The sequence below is a fragment of the Falco cherrug genome, chromosome 7 (genome assembly GCF_023634085.1).
Source record: "Falco cherrug isolate bFalChe1 chromosome 7, bFalChe1.pri, whole genome shotgun sequence".
Classification (NCBI taxonomy): domain Eukaryota; kingdom Metazoa; phylum Chordata; class Aves; order Falconiformes; family Falconidae; genus Falco; species Falco cherrug.
In genome coordinates this window covers 37,898,670-37,906,773 of record NC_073703.1, presented here as the reverse complement: position 1 = coordinate 37,906,773, position 8,104 = coordinate 37,898,670, and the positions used below count along the sequence as shown (strand labels likewise).

At 42.2% G+C, this 8,104-nt stretch overlaps 1 long non-coding RNA gene across 3 annotated transcripts in view; it reads left to right on the top strand.

The window, feature by feature from the left end:
• Positions 1-1,969: 1,969 nt before the first annotated feature.
• The window catches only part of LOC129736527 (uncharacterized), a 12,318-nt gene continuing 6,183 nt past the window's right edge, over positions 1,970-8,104 (top strand). The window contains exons 1-3 of one of the 3 annotated variants that reach the window (XR_008733265.1): positions 1,970-2,078; positions 2,944-3,042; positions 6,063-6,114. This is a non-coding gene — a long non-coding RNA (uncharacterized LOC129736527). The other 2 variants (XR_008733266.1, XR_008733264.1) reach the window with 2 other exon arrangements.

Here is an 8,104-nt window from a genome sequence, read left to right as displayed (position 1 = left end):
AGTAATTTGAGTAAATTATGGCAAAAATATCGATGGACTCTTCAGATATTTTCTAAGGGGATGTTATTTTTCTTCATAACATAAGGGCTTATCATTTGCTCCTGAAATTAATAGCTCTGTTTTTATTTTTAGCATTCATAATTAGACATTAATTTGCTTTCTGAATGCTTACATTTCAAATTCTACAATCATTCCCTTTTAAGCAAGTACTACTCCAAATGTCTGTGAGAAAAATTCATGACAATTAAGTACATTTGAAGTGTTACTACATTTTCTGGGTGATTTATTTTTACGTTCATGCGGGGCACAGTCCCATCCATGCTGAAGTTGCTGTCAGACTGAAGAGGAATTCCAGTAAAGGCTTCCACGCAACATCACTGTGCCGGTCTAGCCCTCACAAGCTCCTACACAAACCTCTTCTTTCTGCTTTTAAATATAAGTCCTGCCACATATCTCAAGAATTATTTTCATTTGCCCCGTGTTTTCTTGTTATTTTTTCCCACTGCTTCTATTATTTCCCTGCTTGTTGCTCCTTAATGGCTCCTCAGGATGAGGACTTACTGCATCATTGAGTGCCTGTAATGCATCATTCCTGTCATGGCCATGGCCACAAACAAACCTGATGTCGCGAGACTTTCAGCCATCAGTTTTATCAGGTCTGTAGAGAAATGCTAAGGTGCGGTGGTAGTAGCTGTGGCTGGGAAGTTAAGTACGTATCAATGCAACAGTGGCGTCGTTGATCTCTCTATTTTGAATGCCATCTTTCATCAGCCACATAATGATTTGTGAAAAAGGCATATGTGAAACAAATTCTTTTCTGTTCACCTAGGTGCGGTGCCTGGTCTTCCAGAAACTAGTCTGCAGAACAGCCTGTCACCCAGGCAGCTGTTTAGAAACATTTTCTGGTGTTATGGCCTGTGCAACCAGTGAGACGATAAAGCTTGGTTTCTATATAATACCCCTGTGACCTGTAGATGTGCCTAGGACACAGATAGGCTTGAGCCTCTTTTGCTTTCTCCCCGTAACACACTGTAAGGGTAAAAAACATGTTTGTTTTATTAGATTGGCTATACAACATGAGTTCCCGAAGTCTTGCTTGCAGAGGACCACTCCACAGAAGAAGGCATCGGGGTGAGAAATGCATAGTGCATTTGCCACTTCTCTCTGTAACTTCCTAGGAGAGCCTCAGCTGTGGGATTTCATTTCAGGTCCCTTGCGCTGGAAGGCTGTGTACCAGAATGTTGTCCTCTTAACAGCAGAGATCCAGCTCTGTCTGAGCAATGTGTTGTCCCTGGAACAGACAGCTCTTGCACGGCTCTTTGCTGTCATGCAGAGCCCTGCAGAGGGAAGGGAGAACCAGGGAAGGCTGGAAGGTGCAGTGGACATGATATTTGCTCCAGAAAGGCTGAAAACTTTGAGTGCTCAGCTCAGCTCAGTACTCACCTGCATCCTCAGGCAGCTAAAACACCCTTGTGGCTGCTACAGGGGACGCAGCCTCTGCTGAGCTCATTGCAGGTGTTTATAACTGAAAGTCTTTTTGTCGTATTTGTATGGGATTTCTCAAGCTGTGCTTTGGAAATTGCTCTTGCAGCATTTGGGAGGATTTGGTAAAGGATGTGCAGGCCCTGGACTAAACAGGCACATATTTCTAATTCAGCACATATTCATGTGCAATTGCAGAGAGTTGTCTTGCTGGCTTTGGTAATCCCCAATAGTCATACAGGCTACAGGGTCCCAAAACGCAGCATGCAGCGAGGTATTTACTTGTAACACCTTAACCAAAAGGTTGACTTTTGGCCCATCTAAGCCCGTGACAAAACTGTCCCTTTGCAGAAATGCTGGGAAACAGAAGAAAGCCCAGTATTTGGGGAAGCAAGTGCTATGCACTTCTGTGTTGTAGTACTGTTTTCAGGAAGCGTTTCGAACACTCTAGTGCAATAAATAAAAGAAACAGAGCTAACGGGGAAATAATCAGTAGATCTCATACTCCAGGAAGCTGAACACATCAGATGTCAGCCTGACATAATGAAATCTCTGCTGTGGGCTCGCAAGAGCTCTGTAACTGGCACCCACCTCAGGTAGGAGTGCCTTCTGCAAGAAGAGCATTTCAGGGTATCGAGTTCCTCATCCTTCAAGGAATTACGCTGCTTAACAGACACATTTGTTCCTCACTGTAATGTTATTGTACAGTTTTACATACTGATTATTTTCTGTCTTAAAATTAGGCTTTTATTTGTATGTTAGTGGTCTGCATTTGATATCTTTTCTGTGGCTGGGGTAAGAAATGTACGTCTAGCTTTTATAATGCAGCCAATTTTCTTCTCAGGTTTCAGATCAAATGCTCTTTGCTGTAGGGCTGAAACTCATCTAAATTATTAATGAAAGTTTTTAACGGTAAGGAAATTGGCATAATTTAAGTATCGGGAATAATACGTGTAAATTGGCAAGCTTTATGTTAGAAAGTATCTTCCTCCTAATCAGGATGTGGGTAAATATGCAAAGACAAATGAGCGGCCCAACAAAAATCTCTGCTGTTTTTCTAGGCAAACAGTTCAGCAGTCAAATGGAAATTCTTTTGTTAAATAGAATTCAGGGCAGGTTGCTGTAGCTGCTGGGGGGTTTATGCTGACAAGGATCAACATGGGTAGTTTATTTGCAATTTGTATTCTAATTTTTCTAAATTCCTGAATAATTCTAATGTGATTCAGATGTGTAAGGCAATTAAATGTGACACAGCTAGATAGCACGGTCTGGGTAAAATAAGCCCTACAGTCTTTGTAAGATTTAGTGTGTGGGATGTCCCTAGGATGGCTAGAGGCATGAATTGAATGTACTGTAAATAAACTATGGCATGAAAACTTTCGCTAGTGCCCGGAGAGGAGAGAAAATGCTGAATGTCTAAATGGTAACATCTGAATGCAGTTGGTAACTCCTGCCTGACAGGCGTAGGGCTGGAGCAGAGGAAAATTGGTTAATTCAGCCAGCACAGTGAGGGAGAAGCCTGACTCTGACACCACCACTAATTAGGAAAATTTTTGAGAGGTAAGTCAAGTTCTGCTATATGTTTTTTTTTTTTTTTTTCATCTTTGTTCTGTATTTCTGAGCAGCCGCTGCCCTGGTGCCTGCTCTGCAGATGTGGGGGTGCATCACGGGGAGACACGATGATTTTCTCAGGTCTGCCCTGCAAGCCTGTAGGAAAACTCTGAGCTGACCATCTCCTGATTTCCAGGCTCTATTGCCTGGACAAAAGGCAGCAGGCTCAGCAATAACAATGGTAAACCTAAACATAGCCTGGATCCTGAGGGTCTGGGAGGTCCCCAGGTTCGGTTGCTGTTTTCTCCCTTGTTCTCTGATGCATCTCACTTCATTCCATTGTCTGTTGTTTGTTGCTGTGCAATCCTAGGCTAGGAAAGTGTACCCAAAGGCATGAAATGTAAGCATGCGTCTTTGTCATGCTCTTGCCCTATTTCTTACCTCCCACCCCAGTATTCACAGCTGTTCAATCCCTTGCATTATGCACGCCACAAATGTCAAAACCTGCCCAGACAGCCCATGATACCTTTATCACTGATGTAATGAGGAACTGTTGCTGTGTAGAGTACAACTAATGCTGTGGCAGCTGTATAGCAACTGAAAGCCTTAAAGGAATCATCCTAGATTTGTACTGGTGTAAATGTGATCAAAATCTGACTGTCACCAGGCTCTGAAAGAGCTACTGAAGAAAAGACTTTGCTTGTTGCCATCTGTCAGCAATATTACATTCATGAAGCTGCTTCTAGACTCTTGCTAGTTAGCCACCTGCTGAAGAGAGTGTGTGCTGCAATTAAGTGGGTGCCTCTGGAAAGCCTTTCTCAGGCAGTAGGTACTTCCTTCTTGCCTCGTTAATAGCTGCACCCATCCAAGAGCAGTCCTGCCTCTTTGAAGCCGCCTGGTTTTTTTTTGTTGTTGTTGGTTTTTTTGTTTGTTTTTCCCTAGGAAGAGCTATTTCTTTCAACAGTTGTGTGAAGCATTATCCACTCAACAGGAGAATATGAAAAGATTGAAAGCAATCCATAAGCATCAATGTCTAGCTAGTGTGGATGGCACTAATGGAAGACGGTGCAGATGTGTCAAGGTAGTTTGTGGCAAGGGTGGTGCCTTTTTTGAATGGATCTTTTATGTGGATTGATAAATAGCTTAGTCTATACTGGCTCGCAAGCCAAAGAGTGTTGAGAAATGTGTTACAGGCAATGTCAGAGCCTGTAGAAACCTGAGGTGGAGCCCAGCTGCTGCGTAGCGATTTCTGAACGCTGTATGCTGAGACATTTGCTCTGTTTCAGCTGGAGAATTCTTTGTGAGGAGAAAGACCTAGCAAGAGAAAGGGAGGGCCCACAGTGATGGGCTTTCTGGAGATGGCGAAGGGCAGTCAGAGGTGAATGGCAGATCCCCTGGCTCTGCGGAGCTCTGGCTTTCATCTTCCCCTAAGCCTGGAGGACCGGGAGGGCTGCGGTTGGGATCACGAGGGCTGGAGTGTTTTCCACACAGCCTCTACAGAGGCACAGGGGGGTTTCTGGGGGCACTGGAGTGATGTGTAGGCAGCCACATGCGTATCAGGAGAAATCCTTCTAGCGGAGGTGACCACGTATGTAGCCGATTAACTGCCATTTTCAGACTTAAACAATATACTTGGCCTCAGCAAGCTGAAAGTTCTCTATATGGTCTCTTGATCTTAGGTAAATGAAAGGGACTATTTGAACTTCACCCAACATGTGAGATATGCATGGGAGTGTGGTGAGGTGCTGTAGCCCAGGGACTGGCCTACAAACAGGAAATGTTAGTTTTCACATCCAAAAGCAAAAAAAGCGAAGGATAAGGAAACAAGATATTTGGTATAGCTTAGGCAGGTAATGCGATATGCATGGCCTATGCAATTACAATCAAGAGACTATTATTTTAAGTACTGTATAATCAAGTAATAAGAGAATATCCATCCTTCGTAAGCTTACAGGATAAAAAGAATTATTATCCTAATTTTTCATAAGGATAAAAAGAATTATTATCCTAATTTTTCATAAGGATAAAATACAAATGTTAGATAAATTAACTACCTGGCAGGACTTGGGAACTGTGTGTGTATTTTCATGAGTTGAAGTTAGGTTGTTTGGGTGGGAGCAATGCTTTCTTTCTAAACAAAGAAGAAATTTAAAGCTAAAAAGAAAAAAGCCTTGGAAGTGAGAGACAAGCGGAGTTATGAGAAGCTCAAGAAAGAAATCAAGTTTAATTGGTGCTGTCTAGAGTGCCAAAAAAGTGCATTTCATCTTCATCATCAATAGAGAATGAAAGAAAAGTAAAAAGTAGTCTAAATCTATTTTAAATAAAATACTTGTTTGGGGTCTTCACAAAGTGTGACTTCACTGGATTTGTGGTGTTTCCACACGTTGGCTTTCTGGGCAGTGAGATCTCAGTAATAAGCTGTTTACTGAGATTCTTTTCAATTATATCATTTCTCCTTGAGTAGCAAATGTTCTTCTGTTAAATTGATTTAGTCTTGTGAGAGTTTTTCCCTACTGACACAAGTCAGGTCATTGTAGGCAGGACTTATACCTCTAGCAAGAAATCCCATGTCACTGTGGCTTGCAGAACATGATGGTTTTTTCTCTTTAAAAAGAGTGGGGGAAAAAGGCCGTAACGGGAATGAAAGAAAACAGTCTGTGTTGCTAAAAGTCTGTCCCTGGGACTTTTTTATAATGTACCCTAAAGATCACAGTAAAGGGAACACAGTAAATGTTGTGACTGAAATGGTTTTCTGCATTCTGTGCTGACACAGCCTTCATCCTTCCTCTGCCTCCATTCCGTTATCTATCCTGCAGCTCGTCAGTAAAATTCAAGCTGATTCAAAACAGCAAGATGCAAGTTCTCAGCTCAGTTATGTATTTTGTCTGGAGAGCTCTGTTATTTTTATTCTCCGGGCAAAATATGAAAAAGACCTGGTTTATTATACGTGACCACTAACATCTTAAAAAATGGTTTGACATTTTAATAGTTTAGATGTACAGATTAATTTTTGAATTTTATTCTTCTAGTTCCAGGTCTTGCCTTCCTCACTTCAGGCTGTTGTGGACTCTGAAAGCACTGGTAAGCGGGGATGAATCAGAAATCAATGATTCAGTTCCTGTGCTAAAACTGGGCTTGAGAACTTAAGCTTTCATTTTTTATCTGTTTCTCAAGTTATAGCATAAACACAAGGCCAAAGTCCTTAAAATCTGCTAAAACTAAAATAACTAACTCCTTACTATCTCACTGGGATTAGGCATCTCATTTTAGTGTAAGTCTCTGGGCTTCGAGGATAAGAGCATTTCCTTCACTTGTGGAGGATAATGACCATGAGGAGCTGAAGGTCCATTAAAATAAATTCTCAAATTATGGTCATGTGAATCATAAACCCTGATTTATCTCACTGCCAAAAATGATCCCTCCAGGGTCAACGCTCGTAATTTCTCAGTTAGAAGTGCTGCTACTGTTGTCCCCACCTCCTCAGGTTGGTGGCACAGTAGCTTCCTTGAGGTGAGAGGTTGCATGCTGGCTGGACATTCAGTGCAGGGCTTCCTCCTCAGACCACCCTACACAGCTGTTGTCCAGGCTGAGACGCTTTCTACCATAGGAAAAAAGCTAAATGAGGGCTTGACTGGGAGCCTGCTGAAATTCATAACCCTTATGTGCTGAGAATACTTTTTATTCCTTGCAATCTGTTTTCTGATGTCACCTGTGAAGAACTGGAATGGGAAAGGATGCTGACTGACGTTGACATTACAAATTTAATCTAGGACTTACTGCTGTTTCTCTTCTACATCATAGATCTGTCGTTGTTTAGCTAGGAATAGTAAATATTGCAGTGGCTCTGCAGTTCATCTGTGTGTCTGTTCTAATTCATAAATTACAAAGAAAACCTCTAGATGGGTGGATAAATTTAAATATGAATTAATTAGTGCTGTCTTCAAAAATAAGAATTTGTCTGAATAATCAGAGTATTAATGTATATATGTCAGTGATGGGCATGCTGCTGAGAAGGCATTTAACTCCCATCAGGGATCTTTTCCAATGGTTGCATCTTGTATCAAGCACAGTTTAGACCCTTGCAGACAGACATTCTCCCTGCTCTGGGATGCAGTGCTGTGTGCAGGGTCGCTCCTTGCCTCAGCAAAGGAGGAGCGGGGGGTGGTAGAGACCTTGTCACTTCCCACATGTGTGGCATGCGGGGCGGTCAGCAGCCTTGAGGAGCTCCCATCTGGCAGAAAGCAGAATGCACTTCTCTGCAGCATGGCTGTTACAGAAGCCTGGAGAAGAGAAAGCTCAGGGGCTCTGAACAGCAACCTTCCAAAAACTGGGAGGGGGTTATCATTAAGACAGAGCCAGGCTCTTCAGGATGGTGCCTTAGAGACCAAGCTGGTGTCTGAACAGATCATGTGTTCTAAAAAGCTGTCTGGGGACCACTGATGGATGTTCACCAACTGAGCCTTCTGCCCACTTCTGTTGCAGATAGGCATTTTACTCCTGGATCTCTCTGGGACTCTGACCTGTATAGCTAGCTGCAATTTCAGTCACGCTTACCAAGGCTTTAGGAAACTGACCGAGTGTTACATAGCAGTAACGATGACATTGGAACCCTGTTTCCTTTGTGATTCCCAGAATTCTTATCTGCTCTGTCCTACTAATCAGAGGTTTGTGGAGATTTGGCTTTTTGGGTGTTTTCAGGTGTTTTATAAGACAGGTTGCTTTAGTAAGTAAGACTTCATAAGTTAAAATCTTAATAAACCTGTTCACACTTTGAAACGTAAATTAAAGACCCGTTTATTAAAATTCCTTTACTGTGGGGAATTGTCATTTTAATGCTTTTGAGGCAATTAAGCGACTTTTGTAGTTAAAGCTCAATATCAGTGTAGTTTGCCATGAAAACCGTCAGTAGCTATTCATTAGGGACAGAATATATATACACTTAACTACTGTTGTAAAGGATTAGAGTCTATTGCTCACACTTAGGCAAATTCTCATGGCACATAGTAGATCTACAGATAATGGTACATCCTCTCCAGCCATAGCATATAAGACTTAAGTACACACTCCTGAG